We start from the raw sequence: 20007 nt of genomic DNA on the forward strand, positions 1-20007 counted from the left end.
TAGCCTATTGCATGACTTAATTTTTATGACTTTTCATAAAACTATTGTCAATGTAGGAACTGAAACTCCTTCTTGCATCAACTCCTCCAAGGAACAGGCCATGTGATGTAGTTGGCAGGATTTTCTGAAGAAAAGGTGACATTGAAAACAACTAGACGCGTCGCAATTCAGGGCAATTGCAAAGTGTGGTTGCGCCGACGCCGGTCGCAGGTCGCCGCCGCCGGGACTTGAGGAATACGCTTGGAGGAATACCGTCGGAGGCCGCGCAACGTGCCATTCGAATTTGGTGCTGATTGGATCCTGCGTTCGTGATACATGGCGTTTTGATTGTAAGAAATAGGCCCCTCCCACTAAATAAATAGGCCCCTCCCACAAATGTAGCGGGCCAATGACATCGTCCTGTAACTCCTCAGATCACCTGCTTTTCATTTTGAGAGGAGTGATCCCCCCAAAAATCATGTTTTTGCATCAAACGGTTACGTTTTGCGCAGTTGTGGCGCCCCCTATGGATCAAAGTGGAAATGCTTTTGGTGATTTGTTGAGTAAACCACCCTCGACATGTGATTTAAATTTGGGATCGATTGGACGTTTTGTTCGTGATATTTGGCATTTTTGGTAAAACGGGCCCCTCCCACTAACTTTGGAAGCCAATTACGGACGAACGGTAAGGACTATCAAAATGCCGTTTGGATATATTTATTGCATGGGTCCATAGATGACCTGTACCGATTTGTGTGAGATTTGGACAAACTTTTTAGGAAAAGGAGCAAAAAGTGTGTTTTGAAGAAAATTCAAAATGGCGGAAAATCTATCCTGACGCAAATGGGCGTGGCCTATATGGGGAGATGCGTCGTGACCCAAGGAAGCCTTTTATTTTACGACCTACGGTTCAAGATTTATAGGCCAAAACGTAAAGGGGGCTATTATAGCGCCACCATGAGGCTGACTGGTGTAATTATTTTTTTGATAATTTCGGAGAAAATTATGAACCTCCCCTCCAAATCTGGTAACTCTAGCTCTTACGGTTTCTGAGAAAAAAATACTTGAATTTGAGTTTTTTCACTTTTCCATTAAAGTGGATGGGGAAATTTAATGCACTAATAAATCAATATCAATAAAACTATGCAACCAATCTCTTAGCAAAATACAAGCACACGATTCCCGGTGAAGCCGGTCATTTTGACATATGGCACGACATTGGGGGATAAAACTGTGGGAGGAGTAGCAGCCCGAAGTATTGTTTATCTAGAAATAATAAAGTTCAAGTACTATAGTCTGGTTGCCCTGTTAGGGCAACCACACTAACTATAGTCTGGTTGCCCTGTTAGGGCAACCACACTAATAATAAAGTGTATGGATTACTATAGTCTGGTTGCCACACTAACTAAAGTTTTCTAATAATTGTAGTGGAGTAAAAGTGCAATATTTGCCTCTGAGATGTAGGGGAGTAAAAGTACTGAAAATTGGAAATACTCAAGTAAAGTATATATACCTCAAAATTGTACTGTATTTCATAAGTACAGTACTTAAGTAAATGTACTTAGTTACTTTCCACCACTGGAGGGTTTAAGAGTTTAAACATGTTTACCAGATCTCACACACCTCTGCAGTAGCTCTAACAGCACATATCCCTGCATAGAGAGGTCCTCTGTCGAGGAAGGTTCTTACTGTATGAAGAAGCTCCATTCTGTTTCCATGAATCTCATAGAAACGCACAGTACCTTCTCTCTGAATTACTAACACCCCCAACCTGCCCCCCCCTGTGGAGGGAGCAGGTACTGACACTACTTTATAAATGTTGTTGTGAAGGAACACGTAGCGTTCAGCACCAACAGAACCATCGCACCGTAACCCCCAGGACATGCGAGTCTCTCCAAAGCCTGATAGCTCCAACTCCTTTCTGTTGATGTCTTTATAACTGACTGCTATCTCAACATACACTCCACTCCATTCAACTTCAAAGTAACAAGTATCAGACAGACTCTCTCTACTCAACACATTAGACCTAAGGGTAAATCTCTGTGGATGATCAGCATAACGTTGGGGGGCTCGTCCTGTATAAGTCACCTTCCTGTTGTTCTCTGACAGGATGAGTTCCTCATTCACTGTGTTTGGGTCCAATGACAGAGGAGAGGAATCTGTGAGAAAAACACATGATAAAATATCACAACTGAAACACTTTCTACCTGATGACTGTATTCTGGACATGTTATTAATATATACACCAACATGTTTAAACACATTAAAATAATAAATCATTTAAAACATTTTCACACAAGTCCTCATGTGTGTTTTCCAGTGGTGGAAAAAGTACTCAAATGTTTTACTTAAGTAAAAGTATCAATAGTCTACTGCAGTGTAGAACTCTGTTACAAGTAAAAGTCCGGAATAAAAATTTTACTTGAGTAAAAGTACAAAAGTGTTGGTATCAAAATGTACTTAAAGTACCAAAAGTAAAAATACTAAAATGGTTGAAAATAGCAGATCTACAGGCTCACAACTCGTTGTGATGTGACACGTTGTGAGCTTGTAGATCTGCTATTTTCAAATAGCCTAGGTATGAAATAGGGCTAAAGTGGTTAATGTATGTTTTATAATATAATAATCTAAATCTACAAAGTAACTCAAGTTTTCAAATAATTGTAGTGGAGTAAAAGTACAATATTTGTCTCTGAGATGTAGTGGAGTAGAAGTAAAAGTATAGACAATTGCAAATACTCCAGTAAAGTAAAAAAAGATACCTCAAAACTGTACTCAAGTACAGTACTTGAGTAAATGTACTTAGTTACTTTCCACCACTGTTCACTTATAACGACACGTATAAACTAGGGACACCAGAGTGAACGTTTTAACCACATGAACCCTATAGCGTCTCTGTGCAAATACAGTACTTGAGTAAATGTACTTCGTTACTTTACACCACTGGTGTTTTCAGTGGTTTTACTATAGAGGGCGCTGTTCTACAGTCTGAATGATCATCCAAGAAGAGACACCCAGAGATCACGTGATCACAACAACATGAAGCTGCTGGAGTCTACAAAGAGTCTACTGTCTACAAAGACTGTATTCAGGCTCTACTTGAGTCTACAAAGTGTCTACTCACAGTCTACTCACAGACTCTACATACAGACTAAAAAACATTTTGGGTGGTGGATGTTAGTTTGCCGCATTAAGGCCAGTTTTATCACCCACCCAAAGACATTTTCAATGATAACCTAGTCGCTTCTTTTGGGCTTGTTTTTATAGAACTGGCTGCTTATTTCTCTCACTGAATTTGGCAACAGTTTTGCGGATTCCCCTGTATTGCACGTTTAGATGGAGACGCGAGGCTGCACGTTTTCAAAGATTTCCACCCTGGAAGGTGGTTTCACTTAAAGGAGGAGTTCACCCAAAAAATGACTTATTTTCTATCAATTACACACCCCATGAAGCCTTGATTTCATGGATTTATTTTTGTTTTTGTGGCATTCCTAAGACAATAATTTGATGACCGTGTGTATTTCCGGTAGGAGACGCAAATAATCTACTTTGTGTCTCCTACCGGATACATTAGCCGGTAGGAGACGGGAATCAAATTATTAGTTTAGGAATGCGACAAAAACAAAAAAGAATCCATGGATTCAAGGCTTCATAGGGTGTGCAATTGATAGAAAATAAGTAATTTTTTGGGTGAACTCCTCCTTTAATTGCAGATTCAAGCCCCAAAACAGCTGTTCCAGTGTAAAAGGACGGCACATCTGATATTTTATTTTGACGTTTTCTCTAGAGACCGTTGTCGTGTAAAGGGGGCCTAAACCACCCCACACACACACACACACACACACACACACACACACACACACACACACACACACACACACACACACACACACACACACACACACACACACACACACACACATTTGAAATATTTATTTATGTCCACATACATAAACAGCAGTACAAGATGTACAAAGGACATAAACACTGCCAGTGCAGTCAGATAAAGCACACACACACACACACACACACACACACACACACACACACACACACACACACACACACACACACACACACACACACACACACACACACACACACACACACACACTAAACCACCATGGACTCACGTTCTATAAAGTCCTCTCTGTTTGTGCTCCAATGACATACTGCTGGACGTGAAGCATAGCCTGGAGACAAAGTAGACACAATAAATCCTTATATGACTGAAGAATGACCGTAGCTGAGGTTACATTTTAATCTACAATATATCATGATATAATTGTTCCTTTTGTAGTTGTGCTTCATCTCATTTTAAATATTCAATCATTTATGATTAATAAGATGATTGGCTCATTGTGGTTCCCATTTGGGAACATGGTGCTTTACCCACAGTGTGTGATGTGCATGTGCTTAGCGGTGGCCCTGGGTATATCTACTCTCTAAAAGACAACTATTCATCAGTTCATTAATGTCTAATCTCTCAAGAACAGATTCAGAGCTACGCTACTGAATCTGTCGGGAGCCCCGTTCAGAACGTGTGCGCGTTAGCTCACAAGCGGGGGTGCCTTCAGATCAGGAAGCAGGCCGCGCTTTACACAATCAAATGTAGTGGCCGGGATTTACTGTCTGCGCTCGCTTCCCACTGAAAACAAACCGAAACTCATTTAACAATAGCGTCCTCGGAGCAGACAAAACCACGGAAAGATAGTCATTTTAACTTGCTCTTTCATCATAGAAACAAGTGGGCTTATAACCAAAACGATCCATGTTCTTTGGGAGAAGTGGTGTTAGTGTTCCGTGGAGAAATATTGTTAGTGGGAATGAAAACATAAGCGCACCACCGGAAGTGGACGGCTGAGGGCAGACCAAAAACCCCGGTTTCCTTGAGCACGGGTCGTCCATTCAGCTCGACCACCCAGAGCCAAATGAATAAGTAAAAAACAGCAGAGGGCGCTGTTTTTCCTTTTTATTTGGCGATGGGTTCCCAGATTGATTAATGTCTGATACATGGATTAAAAAACAACTATTCACCATATTACTAATGTCTGACACATGGATAAAAAACAATTACTAATGTAAGATTACTAATGTCAGACACATCATCTTACTCATCTTACTCACCTGTCTGTTGGTTTGATGATGCAGCCATAGTTTTTCAAATTTAGCGTTCAGATCAGCCTTCTTCTGAGCTGCAATGACATATATTTGTACATTTTGATGAACCACCAACTGCACAAGTAAACTATAGACTTTTATTTCGGTTTTAATAATCAATTTCTCACCAAGAAGTGTGTTTTCAGTGATGGCACCTTTTCCTGTCAGAACATACATATAGAACATATATTATGTAAGTTTAGATGAACCACACAGACAGTCAAAGAATCATATCTTATATATATCTTTATCTTGTATTTATTGTAATATTGTTGTACTGATATAAATATTTACTACCTTTACCTTTTTCTTTAATATTTAATATTATAATACTACAATAATTACTAGGCACTGGCAGACATTTTGATAACACATCCTATGAATCCCATGTTAGTTCAGTCAGGAAAACTCATGAATTGATAAAGGACAACTCATGAAGATAAGATATTTTATTGAGTATAAAATGAGCAATATATTTATTATGGTTTGGCGATTAATTGGATCTGATTTTAGGTACTCTGATAAAGAGCATTTCCCAACCATATGGACTCCTAATCCCCCCCATAGTACATAAACAGCAGATCCAAAACGACAGGTGCTAGCTGGGGTGGTGGAGGGTGAGACAGGTGCTAGCTGGGGTGGTGGAGGGTGAGACAGGTGCTAGCTGGGGTGGTGGAGAATGAAAGGAGTTGATTGGATGAGTGGATGTGAACGTGGAGCTGAGGCGGTCCAATGGTCGGCTGCCAATTCCCACAGGCTATCAGACTGTTAAATGACAGTGAAAAGTGAATGTGCAATAACTCTTGTACTCTGCACTATGCACTTTCTTTGACTGATATTTCTTGCCCTGTGTTTACTTTTATTGAGTATTTTTTAAATTGGTTTATCACTTTTTATGGTTGCACTGAGTTCCCTGACAGAACTTGCTCTGCACATGTCTGTGCCAAGCGTGACGCTCATTTTATCATAGTTGTAAAACATATTAATTTCAAAATTCTTCATAATCATTGTTTTAATAAATAGATATTTTCCACATGTGTGGAACATAGCTCAATGTCACAATGCAGGATCACAGGAATACACACAGGAACTATTCATTACTCTGGTAAAGACCATTTATGTTTTTATTTCCGCTATTCAGTTGAGGATTCTATATATGGCACTATAATATAATATATAATATAATATAATTGCATAATCTGATATGGTACCATTGTGAAAGAAAATATTATGTAGTCTGATTCCAGTTTAAAACATCACTGTTACAATATTTTTCAGGGTTTTGTAACCATAAACAAAACAATACAGAATGTCTGTTATGACCTCTTTATATAATAATCTATTATCTGGCACTGATGATGATGATGATGATAGTCGCATGCCCGAAACGATAGCTGCACATTACACTTGGGCCACTTTATTGAGCATGGGAAATAAACCGATACACCGATACGGAAATTCTTGGCCGATACCGATGTTTAAAATAACAGTTTAGCCGATACTGATACCAATATTTGTTCATTTTGTTTTTGGTGTTATTATTTCCCCCTTTTGTGCCAGGGAAACATATAAATCTTCATTATAATGAATGAATGAATAGTTTATTTCGGTCCTAAGAGAACAGCAAACATTTCCAAAGAAAAAAATATATTCTTGGACCGAAAAGGTGTAGGTTGAAGCTGTAGCTTATAATGCCTACCCTTATAATATTCTAAAACAAACAATAACAAAACATCAATCAATACTCAAAACAAAACAAAACAAAAACAAAGACAACATTTGTATAAGAAATAACTGTTCAGAATCTGCAGAAACACAACATAATTGCCTTGATGCAAGTAACATTAACGAGTGTCAACGAGCGTCAGCTGGACAGAGACACACACCTCAGCTGTGCTGAACTGAAAGTGACTTCCGTTAGTTAAAAACAAGCCCTTTAAAAATATATATATATTTTAAATTTTTATCCCACGATTTTGTAACCCTATTTTTTTCAGTGCAGAAAACAAGTAGTATTGCAGTAACGTTTCTAATAGTAAACATGGCCAAACACAATCAATAATCAAAGAATATGTCTGATTTTGACACCTATGTTACCAGCGTGCAAGACCTCCTGATAACATAACAGAAAAACTGAAAAATATATCTACAGAATATTAACCATCTGTGTATATGAGATTGTTATTGGACTGTCATGACTCATACATTATTACCTCATTACAATATTAAAAAGCAAAGAAAAGCCATGTATTTCACTGCCACCAGTTTTTTTGTTTTATTAATTGCACAATGAAACAAATGAACGGCAGCCAATGATAAAAAACGACATCATTCAAATTCGTGATGTACATTGCTGTGCTACACAATGTTACTGAAACCCATGCTATTCTGAAGGGACAACAGATGGATAAATGTTGCACAGAGCACAGCAAACTCTGACCATCTTGACACATCTCTAATGTGCTTTGTAATATGGTGTACTTGTTCCTCACAAGTTCCTCACCAACGTGAATGAAGCAAGTGAAAACAAACAAATGCGTCACACAAGCACACACGCTCACACACCGACACGAATTAAAAACACACGCAAGCAAGCAGCACTGACACAAATTAAACCTTGTGCTCCTCGGAGCACAGGTCTCCGCCAGGTCAGGTAGGTTATTGTGGCCTCCTGGTGGCGCTATAATAGGCCAATGTGAAAAGGGTGGCATTTCTTCCTCGGCCTAGTGGGAATGTGCATGCATTCATGATTTGAGGCATTTTGTTCCAAAAATGTGTTTTGCTAAAGTAGACCTGCTGGTGGCGCTATAACAGGGCAATGTGAAAAGGGTGGCATTTCTTCCACGGCCTAGTGGGAATGTGCGTGCACATTTTCAGGGAAATCGCACGCCGCGTTCATGATTTGAGACATTTTGTTCAAAACGGACCAATCCTGCAAACTTTGGAAGCCAACCTTAGCCAATCAGGATGGAATATGAAATATCGGACAGATGCGTCTTGATCACATGACTATAGAGATACTGTGTACCCATTTGCGTGATGTTTGGATAAAATCTGAAGGATTAATATCCAAACATGTATTTGACATAAGTCGGCCTCCTGGTGGCGCTGTAAAAAGCAGATGTGAAAAATGCAGTGCATATGTTTTTCCTTGGCTTCTAGGGAGTGTGCGTGCAAAGTTTCACGCAGATCGGTGCAGTTATAGTTAAAAATGCAAATCGGCCTGTTATAGCGCCACCATGAGGCCGATTTGAAAAGTTTTAAGTGGCATTTCTTCCTCGGCCTAGTGGGAATGTGCGTGTGCAATTTTATGGAAATGGCAAGCTGCGTTCATGATTTGAGGCAGTTTGTTCAAAACTCACCAATCCTGCAATCTTTGGAAGCCAACCTTAGCCAATGAGGATGGAATATGGGAAATTGAACAGATCCGGGTTGATCACATGACTATAGAGATACTGTGTACCGATTTGCATGACGTTTAGTTAAAAGCTGTAGGAGTAGTAGGAAAAGATGGGTTTTGCACACATCGGCCTCCAGGTGGCGCTATAACAGGCCCATGTGAAAAATGTGGGGCAGAGGTTCTGAATTGGCATCCAGGGAGTGGGTGTGCACAGTTTCGCAGCGACCGGGCCAACGGTGCCTGAGATTAGCTGCTAACACACAGACAGGACGGACGGACGGATGGACGGACGGACGGACGGACACACGGACAGACACACACACACACGGACGGACAGGGGGCAAATCATACTCTCTCGCCATGCCTGGCGGAGACAATAAAAACGCAAGCACACACACACACACACACACACACACACACACACACACACACACACACACACACACACACACACACACACACACACACACACACAAACACACACACACACACACACACACACACACACACACGCACACGCACACAGGCCAGGGCCGTGCTTTGCTGTAGGCAAGGTTCGGTGGCCGCCTGGGGCCCCACACAGTCACACACACAGTTTGTTTTTAAATACATATAAATAAACAGCTTTCCAATCATTCAAGGCCCTTTAAAAAAATCCCACATAGGGTTTCAAACAGTCAGGGGGCCTCATGAGATCTCCTCAAAGTTTTAAAATGCCACAACAAGACCACTTCACTTGAGGCTCTTGTATGAAACAGGCTGGAGGGTTGACATGATGCAAATTGTTCTGGAACGCTGCCAGCCTTTGTCCCTGCCGTAGCTCCACGTCATTCACAGTGGTGTAAAGTAACTAAGTACATTTACTTAAGTACTGTACTTAAGTACAATTTTGAGGTACTTTTACTTTACTGGAGTATTTCCAATTGTCCATACTTTTACTTCTACTCCACTACATCTCTGTAGCCTGGTAAACCCTCCCTCCGGAAATCTCAATTCCATTTCATTTCAGGAGTGAGTCTGGCCTGATCCGCCTGTCTGCAATATTGGCTGTGCTGGAGTTGGGCGGGAGTAATACCGTTGACTGACAACCCCTTCAGCCAATGATAATTTTTCCCCTTCAGCCATTCAGCAGTTCACCAGTCTTAATGTGACGCGACGGGACTTTTGAGACAGCCATACCCAAAATGGGTTGCCTTTTTCGGGTACAATGGTGTCACTGCCCGCCCCTACCGGTTCTCTAATTATCTTTTTTTAAATAGGCTTTGTCATGATTAATTGACCACATATATGAAGTTAAACAACTAAATTCTATCCAAACGATATCTTATAAGTAAATTCCGTGCCTCAAAATAGAAGTTAGAGAGCTTTTTGAAGTAAAAAAATAGCGGAGAATTGGCCGCACAAGAAAAAGATGGCTGCCGTTCGTGTTTTGGGCTCACTCGAACTCGCCACCTGATTGGCCAACGTAAGCTGTCAATCACAGAACAATGAGCGACGACGCTGATAGGCGCGGCCGTTTGGCATACACAGCCAATATTGCAGAGAGGCGGTTCATGCCAGACTCACTCCAGGAATCAAATAGAAATGAGATTTCCGGAGGGAGGGTTTACCAGGCTAACATCTCTGAGGCAAATATTGTACTTTTACTCCACTACGATTATTTGGAAACTTTAGTTACTAGTTACTTTGTAGATATAAATTATGACATTATAAAAAATACAATAACCACTTTAGCCTTATTTCATGCCTAGGCTATTTGAAAATAGCAGATCTACAAGCTCACAACGCGTCGCATTGCGACACGTTGTGAGCTTGTAGATCTGCTATTTTCAAACATTTTACTACTTTTACTTTTGGTACTTTAAGTACATTTTGATACCAATACTTTTGTACTTTTACTCAAGTAAATGTAGAATTCTGGACTTTTACTTGTAACAGAGTACTTCTACATTGCAGTATTGATACTTTTACTTAAGTAAAACTTTTGAGTACTTTAGTAACTAAGTATACATTTACTCTGTACTGTAGCCTACTGTACTTGACGCACTTTTACTCGAGTATTTAATTTTATTTATTTTCTTGATAACTTTGTACTTACTTCTACTTCACTACATCTCAGACGCAAATAGTTTAACTTTTTACAATATTATTAAATAAGTTAATACAATGTATTTTACAATATAACACCATCATGTGTTGGAGGAAAAAAAAGAAAGAAAAAGAAGCGTCTTTTTGGCAAAGAGTAAAATTCCAAACCAAGGTGTTCTTTGGTACAATTGGGTGATAAAGTTACACAGCAAAAATAAAAAGCCTTTATTGTATTGGCTAATGCATACATATATATATATATATATATATATATATATGTGTGGTGCACGTACGCAGCAGACAGCCTTCATCATGGTGACTAAACGTTTAGTCGGTGCAAGGCGTTCTTGCCTCTGCATTAGCCAATACAATAAAGACCTTTTAATTGGTATTTCCCCTCTTTTTTACCATCACATGTGTTTGGTTTGTGGCTTCAGCCCTTACCGGTCACACGTCCTGATGAGTCCACCGTCCTCGTCTGTAGAAGTGTTAATGTTGAACCTCGTCTGTAGAAGTGTTAATGTTGAACCTCGTCTGTAGAAGTGTTAATGTTGAACCTCGTCTGTAGAAGTGTTAATGTTGAATGTGTTGCACAACGTCAGGTATGAACTAGGCTGCCCTAGCGCGTCTGATATCTGGTCTAGAGGGGCGGGTTCAAAATCTCGGGAGAGAGAATCCGTGGGCCGTGAGCCCTGACGTCACAACATTTGGAGTGACGCCCACTGCACTCTGGTTGGTTGGGGAAATGAAAGGTTGACTCCCACTTCCTATGCCAGGAACGTCAACACCCTGGTCCAGGCTCGTATTTTTTAGCAAAACGCAAAGGAAAATAAAAGCCTGGAGATCGAGGCTAGGTATGAACCAGCAGACACACAGAGTCAGGTATGAACCAGCAGACACACAGAGTCAGTATGAACCAGTAGACACACAGAGTCAGGTATGAACCAGTAGACACACAGAGTCAGGTATGAACCAGTAGACACACAGAGTCAGGTATGAACCAGTAGACACACAGAGTCAGTATGAACCAGCAGACACACAGAGTCAGGTATGAACCAGTAGACACACAGAGTCAGGTATGAACCAGTAGACACACAGCGTCAGTATGAACCAGCAGACACACAGAGTCAGGTATGAACCAGTAGACACACAGAGTCAGGTATGAACCAGTAGACACACAGAGTCAGGTATGAACCAGCAGACACACAGCGTCAGGTATGAACCGATACCAGATAATAATCGGGTTTCTATAAGGTGATGAGCTGGGAGGAGAGACAGAGAGACATGTTGTTATACTGGATTCCTAAACACATCAACCTGATGCTTCATCAGTAGAAAAGAATGTAGAAGATTAAGAGCCTAACTCACCTCACCTCACCTGACTATAGGATCCTATTTAAGGATGCACCCAAAACTCAGCCACCGAAAATATTCGTCCGAAAAGGCAAAAAAATAAATTTTGGGTCAAAAGAATATCACAGAAGGAGGATGTTGTGATGATGTCATCAAAACGCAGTGACAAGCATGGCGTGTGCACATGTCTGTCTGACTGGCTGGCTCACCGCCAACATGTCTGCTGTGTGGAGATATTTACACATACCAGAGGAAGACAGACAGACAGACAGACAGGCAGGTAGGCAGGCAGGCAGTCAGTCAGTCAGTCAGTCAGTCAGTCAGCTGTGTGAGGATATTTCCAGATATCAGAGGAACACTAGCCATGCATCCCATGTCTATGATGCATTATGAACATACTTATAATGTATTATAATCTGCTTACAACACTGTATAACTAGACCTGGCGGAGACCTGTGCTCCTCAGAGCACAGGTCTCCGCCAGGTCACTTGACTATAGAGATAATGTGTACCGATTTGCAGTGGTGGAAAGTAACTAAGTACATTTACTTAAGTACAATTTTGAGGTATTTGTACTCTACTTGAGTATTTCTTGAGTATTGAGTATTTCTAATACTTTTACTTCTACTCCACTACATCTCAGAGGCAAATATTGTACTTTTACTCCACTACATTTATTTGAAAACTTTAGTTACTAGTTACTTTGCAGATATACATTATTATATTATTAAACATACATTAACCACTTTAACCCTATTTTATACCTAGGCTATTTGAAAATAGCCGATCTACAAGCTCACAACGCGTCGCAGCGCAACGCTTTGTGAGCTTGTAGATCTGCTATTTTCAAATATTTTGTACTTTTACTTTTGATACTTTAAGTACATTTTGATGCCAATACTTTTGTACTTTTACTCAAGTAAATTTTGAATTCTGAACTTTTACTTGTAACAGAGTATTTTTATATTGCAGTATTGGTACTTTTACTTAAGTAAAGAATTTGAGTACTTTTTCCACCAATGCCGATTTGCGTGATGAAATAAAAGAATAGTTTTGAGGGGAAAAAAACGGCGGCCTGGTGGCGCTATAATAGGGCAATGCTAAAAAGGTGGCATTTGCTCCTCAACGTAGTGCGAATGTGCGTGCAAAGAGATCATGTCTACCGATTTGCGTGAAATTTGGATAAGATCTGAAGGAGTAATATCCAAAAATGTGTTTGACATAAGTCGGCCTACTGGTGGCGCTATAAAAGGCAGATGTGAAAAATGCAGGACAAAAGTTTTTCTTTGGCCTCTAGGGAGTGCACATACAAAGTTTTACACAGATCAGTGCAGCTATAGGTAAAAACACGAATCGGCCTGTTATAGCGCCACCATGAGGCTGTATTTCGGGCACCATTTTAGAGAAGGCAAGCATCCGCGTGCGTGACAGAAGGGGACGTTCGGTAGGCCAATCAGAGGCAGGTGGGGGCGGGCCTTAACCCTTTAAGAGGCAGCCGTGCAGCAACTAGTCAGTTAGACGTGCTGTGATTGGCCAGTAGTCAACACGCTGTGATTGGCCAGTAGTCACTTTGAGTGGCATGCAGCTTGCCTTCTATGGCGGCCGCCAGAGCCTTGTATTGTGATACAGGTCACTCCAATGCCCTGCAGAGGACAATGAGGGAGCTAGGTTTCTATATCTATGTTCTCAACGCGAACTGCCTATTCCCATATTGTTGATGCAAGGGGGCGGGGCTGGGAGAGAGTCAGCGCACTGAAGTCAAGGCACAGACTACTGTGTTGTTGACGGACAATGGATGCACGTTTATGAGAAACAACAAAAATAAAACCTGGCAAAACAGTTGCGTGCATTTGTGCAAGATGAGGATAAAGGAAACAGTCAGTCTAAATGTCCAGCTTGCTAATTCTCGCCTACTACTACTTTTGTATTTTAAACTTTACATTTCTCTAAATATTATAAACTTTCAGGACAGCCTAAGTACAAATATCAGTGAAGTCATTATTCAGTCCGACTTCACTGTAGGCTATTAATAGTAGCCTTCTCATAAATGATATTTGTACTTAGTCTGTGCCTTGACTTCAGTGCGCTGACTCTCTCCCAGCCCCGCCAGCCCCGCCCCCTTGCATCAACAATATGGGAATAGGCAGTTCGCGTTCTCAACTGGGTGGTTCAGGAGATGGAGCTCCTCCCACTGGGTGGTTCAGGAGGTGAAGCTCCTCCCACTGGGTGGTTCAGGAGGTGAAGCTCCTCCCACTGGGTGGTTCTGGAGGTGCAGCTCCTCCCACTGGGTGGTTCAAGAGGTGGAGCTCCTCCCACTGGGTGGTTCAGGAGATGGAGCTCCTCCCACTTGGGGAAACGATGGAAGGTTTCTGGTTGGATCCCCGCCTCCTTACTAACCGGTATTTGTTTATAAATCAGTGAACAGCCACATCTCTGACCTTCTGACCCCAGATATCCCTCCCTCAGTCTCAGATGGACAGATCAGCTGTCACTCTTTGAAGAATATTTAGAGGTCAATACTGTTGATAATGTGTTAATGTTTGATAAGGGACTTTTACTTGTAACAGAGTATTTCTATCTAGTGATATTGTAAATAAATTAATAAATAAATGGACTACTTTGTCCACCACATTCAGAGATATAAATAAAACTAAAGGATGGAGGTGTTACAGTTGTGAACCCTTCACCTCCACCTTCCACGTTTGGAGTTCCTGTACACTCTGTCACCTATAGACAAATCCACAGACGCGCTTGCCTGTAGCTGCCTGTAGGCAGCCATTGCTGCGGTGTCGCGGTGCGGAGCGTTGACACCGCAGCAATGGCTGCCTACAGGCAGCGCGTCTGTGGATTCGTCTATAGACACTCAGGCTCACCTCTTCATTCTCCTCCCGGTGGCAAGCTGACTGGGTGTGGCACTGCACACCTATTTCCATTTTCCCATCAACACCAGAGTCTTCAAGAACCCTGTACACTACTGGGTACTTTTCTCAATACTGCTTCCTCTTGCATTGCATCATCTGGGAGGCATCATCTGGGATCTTAGTTTTGGGGATTCATCAATATTTTCTTATGTTTGCTCTTCTCTAAGCTAAGTTTTTTTTTAAAAGAGTGGTCGAGAGCACTTTTACTGAGATGAGATGGAAAAGGGTGTTTTCACAGTCCACAACTGTTGTTTGTCCAATGCCAGAATCTAATTATTCTAATTAAAACTTTATATTACATGTTTTCCAGTAATTATAAAGATTGGTCCATTGATCCCTATTATGATGATATTGCGTACGTTCAGCTTCTTTTTCTGAACGTGTTTTTCAAAAACACAGCAGATACAGCATCACAAATGTTTGTTTTTCCATTGCTGGGTTTTTGATATTCCTATAAACTGCCCTTATATAGTGAAGATGGGGCGTTATCTATGCTAAACAAACATATGGCCATGCCCCTCCAATTTAAAATCAAGTGGGAATCATCATTCACACCTGGGCAATAGCAAATTTGGATGTTAAAGTGCGATATCTATACTACATTACAAACATTACAAAGAGCATGTAAGACAGTAAGACAAGGCAAAATCCGCAATGCAGTGGTAAAATATGTGCTTTTCAAAGCAAGAGGTTGAGAGTTAAAAACCTCAGCCTCATATGTTTTTTTTCTAAGTTTGCACTGGCTCTACTTAACTGAAGAGCTTGCCAGAATGAGGATATGGACAAAGCACGTTCAATTATGGTTAATTTTGATGAAAATGAAAGCTTTTAGATGCCCAAGTGACATTGTGGATACGATGAAAAAGTCAGTTCCTCTGTAGGCTACAACTACAGATCAATCACCATCCAACATTTTTATAAATATGTTGTCACCTGTGTCTTCCATGCTTCTGTGATGCTTTATAATATAGAGTTAGTGGTTTGAAACCACCAGTGGGAACTGGGAACATTTTCTGCATCTAAATCTTGTCAGTGATAGTTTCTATACCTCTGTAGCACAACTTAAGGAATGTGTTAGTTTGTGGTTCAAGACGACTGTTGGGAACATTTAAACCCTATAGATTTCACTTCACTGACAGCTTGTATGCCAGCGTGGCTCAACCGGTTTATAAACCGAAAAGGTTCAAACCCCAGTAGGGACACAATAAAACATCTATCAAATGCCTCAACACTATTTGAAGTTGAGGTGGAGAACACACAGAAGAGGTGGCAGGTCAAAAGATGTAAATACACGGTAAACACCTCTCCCTGACAGAATGACTGACTGAATCTACAGTAGACCCACTGATGATCAGGGTTTATTATGACACAACTGAGATTTAGGTTATTGTTTAAAACCATCTGGTGTAACATTTTTACCCAGATTTACACTTTATGTCATATATCTGTTATTGACATACCATAGTCATTTATTAGTTTGAGTAGCCTATAGCAGTTCTAATCAACCAAGAGTAACAAGGTTATGTTAAATCAAGTACATTTGTCACTTTGGACTGTTACATTAAAACAATTATGGCTATAAAGTTTTCAACTAGTTTCTCAATCAGTGCTGTATTATGACTACAGCTCATTTATATTAGCTGAATTAAGTTTGAGGTATTTTTTAGCAATTCAAAGTGAAATATCTCTAAAATTACAATTGTTTTCAAAAATTTAAATGGTAGCCGATATGTCCTAAGTAGGCCGGCCGAACGTTGTAGAGTTGGAACGGATTGGTAGCTAAAAGTATGAAGGACTAGTTTAGGGTAAAAAAAAACTGGTGAAATAAGTATATAACATTAGTGTGATTGCTAAGTATATACTGTTATGCACATACATGAAATGTGTCCTCTGCACTTTAACAACTAGCAGCCTCAAATCACTAAGCTATGGCACTGATTAAATTTAAAGGAAACAAAAGGCAGACTATACTAAGTCAGAGTCACGCTTTACAAAATGTAAGTTGTTAAAAAAGTCAGACTATACTAAGTTATTATTATTAGGTTTTACTCAGTCATAAGTTTACAAAGTACAGTGAATGTCTGTCTCCATCACTGAAAATAACATACATAAAACTGCTGTCCTGTGCAGTTAGGGTGAAAACTATTTCACTCCTAATAATAATACTTGGGGGAAATGCAGCTTTCAGCTTCACCCAGTTGATGTCTGCCCTCAGAGGAGCAGTTAAAAATGTCTTGCTCAGAGACAAATTACCATGATCGGGCTTTGAACCTGTTACCTTCGGTTAGTTAGACAGTCACTCTATCCATTCACCTACAGATGTTTCTTCTACAGATGAATCTAGTTAGCCAACATTTTGTTGTGAAGGACAAATTGACATTGTAGTTCATGCTATTTTCTCATTTTCTAATACGTTGTCTGAACAACACCGCCCTCCTCTGGTGGAACTGAATTTCACCGTGGTAAAATGTACGCACATGACGTTGCTCTTTCTTCCGCTGATGGATTCAACAATCGAGCAATGGTATGCTGGTGTTTACAACTCCGCTCCATTTCTATCATATCAATAAAGTATTATATTCCTATATTAACTGTAATCTGTACACGACATGGTTAAACATTATGACCAAAGATAAATATTCACCGAGACCAAGTTTCAAACCCACAATCTTCTGTTTGTGGAACCTCAGCTTGTTTCTTGCACCACCAGACATTTCCATTAATGATGGGGTGCCGTGATCTTCAGTGATCCCCCCCCCCCTAAAACATAATCATCAGGTATTATGGTTATACTAGGAGGAAGATTTTTTTCAAAAAAGTTTACAGAAATTGTTAAAATTATGTTTTTATGTGGACATGCCTCCAGTTCATTAAGTATACCTGGTTCTCACCTTAGCACCTCCTCCACCACCTTAGCACCACCCACCTGTCCTAGTCCCTCCTCCTCCTCATGCCCACACCTGTTGTGTTATGATAATGAGGGGGGGTATGTTTTTACTATGTCACTAAAGCGCTGTTTCTCTATTGGCACGTTTGACCCTCAAGGTTTCAGCCTCCAGGTAGAAACTCAAAATAGTCATAGTCTCCTGAGCCACACTGATATGGAAGATGCAACTCTATTTAATGACTATAAGATATGACAATAACGGATTTGTATTTTGATGACATTAAACATCCCTCTGTTTGCTCTCAATGAAAGAGTAAATCTGGGTGCAGAGAAAAATGTTCCAACAGATCTGTTTTTTAACAATAACTGTTGTGTTTTCTTGTTGTGTTCCTTGTTTCTTATTTATACTTGGTGTTTTACAATACAGTTGTGTTTCTTTACATATTTTAGAAATATATCTTCTTAGTTCTAATTTACACTTGTGTACCTTTTGTTTTGTAGTGATGTCTGAGTGTTTCCTGTTTGTTGCTACCTGTCTTGTCTCACCCTGTCATTTGCAAATGTTGTTCACCTGTGTCTTGTTTAGCCTTAGCCAATCGTGTGTTGATTGTCCATACAAGTGCACCTGTGTCTCCAATGTGTTCCTGGTTGCCCTTCACTGCCAGTCTGTTTGTTGTATGTAGTTGTCTGTGAGTATCTTAGTGTTTGATCTAGTCTCCTTGATTCGGTGTATGTAGGCTATCTTCTTGTGCTTTTACAAGTGAAACTTGCAAGTGCCTTCCTAGTCCTTCTCGTGCTCCTTGTGTTCCCTGGTTTTTGTCATAATAAAAAAAATGAAAACTCCTTGTATCTGAACTAGTCTGCCTTGGTCTTTCTGTCCTGCACTCCCTCCTGACTCTCATAGTGACAGCAGTCTTCATTACTTTTGGAGTCTCTCATTCTCCCCTCGGCTTGTTTGTCTTTTGGTTTGCATCCATCATCCAACTCCTTACTTCTAAGACATTTTAATTTCAATGACCCCCATATCTCTGAGAGTGTACAAATGGACCATTAGGGGTCCATTTGGTTCCATTTTGTACACTCTCGGGAGTTACAGAAATGTAAGGGGACGGACATTTAGAACCCCCTCAAGAAACCATGACCCCACTTTGAAAACCACTGCTTTACACACATCCACTACAGATTCTGCAGACTAACTCACTCATAAACAATTAGTTAATTAGCCTTTGTCTTTATATTCATAATCAATTCTGTGTTGATCAAGTGTATTGCTCTTATTTTGTTTGAACTCTGAGCCAGGTTCACACATTAAAACTGATAGTTTTGGTCTTCTGAAATTGATAAATGACTAAGATATAACAATAACAAATATGTGTTTTGATAACATTAAACATCCCTCTGTTTGATCTCCAACCATCCGTTGCATTTTTTTTCCCAACAGATGGTTTTTAACAATAACCGAAAACTCAAAAAAAGTTGTGTCATAATGAACCCTGATCATCAGTGAATCTAGTAGATTCAGTCATTCTGTCAGGGGGAGAGGTGTTTGCTGTAGACTTTCAACTTTTGACCTGCCACCTCTCCCTTAAACTTCAAATATTACCTCTAGTTTCTATTTAGTGTGAAAAGCCTGGTGGCGCAAGAGAAAAGGAGAGGCCTCGCAGGTGGAAGGTTGGGGGTTTGAATCTTGGTCCTGGTAAATCTCTATCTTTGCTCTTTTTAAGGCGAGGAGCGTGGAATCAGCCCGCCTCCCTCCTCACGCCCTCTTTTAGCTCCGGTAGGAGGGGGAGGAGCATGGGTAAAGCCCACCTCCAGTGGGAGGAGCTTAATAAATGTACATACCTTTAAACAAAACAATGTTTTGTTGTATGTCATTCACATTATTAGTATTATAGCTGACTTATTTGTTATTTTTTTGACCACTGTTTTATGTTTTTTTATTGAGGCACTTTGAAGTTTTGTATTGATTGTTGTTTTGGTTGTTTGAGATATTTTGTATTAGTTGTTGGAGTTGTCTTTTGTATTAGTTGAGTTTTGAACCCTGAACCTTTGGATTATAAACCCCTGATTCATCTATTGAGCCACGCTGGCATAGGAGATGTAATCGGGAATGTCATAGTTAACTCACCTTTCACAATTTAGATGGAAAGTGAAAAATGCTCTTTGGGAGCTTTGAACCCAGAACCTTTGGATTATAAACCCCTGATTCACCTATTGAG

At 40.3% G+C, this 20007-nt stretch overlaps 1 long non-coding RNA gene across 1 annotated transcript; it reads right to left on the minus strand.

Annotated features, from left to right (window-relative positions):
- Positions 1–558: 558 nt before the first annotated feature.
- LOC308094649 lies at positions 559–11788 on the minus strand. The gene is made up of 5 exons (XR_013933972.1): positions 11072–11788; positions 5268–5300; positions 5107–5174; positions 4113–4172; positions 559–2138 (listed from the first exon to the last, which is right to left on the minus strand). It is a non-coding gene; the product is annotated as an uncharacterized lncRNA (long non-coding RNA).
- Between the last annotated feature and the right edge of the window lie 8219 nt (positions 11789–20007).

The sequence above is a fragment of the Gymnoscopelus braueri genome (genome assembly GCF_963280865.1).
Source record: "Gymnoscopelus braueri genome assembly, chromosome: 11".
Classification (NCBI taxonomy): domain Eukaryota; kingdom Metazoa; phylum Chordata; class Actinopteri; order Myctophiformes; family Myctophidae; genus Gymnoscopelus; species Gymnoscopelus braueri.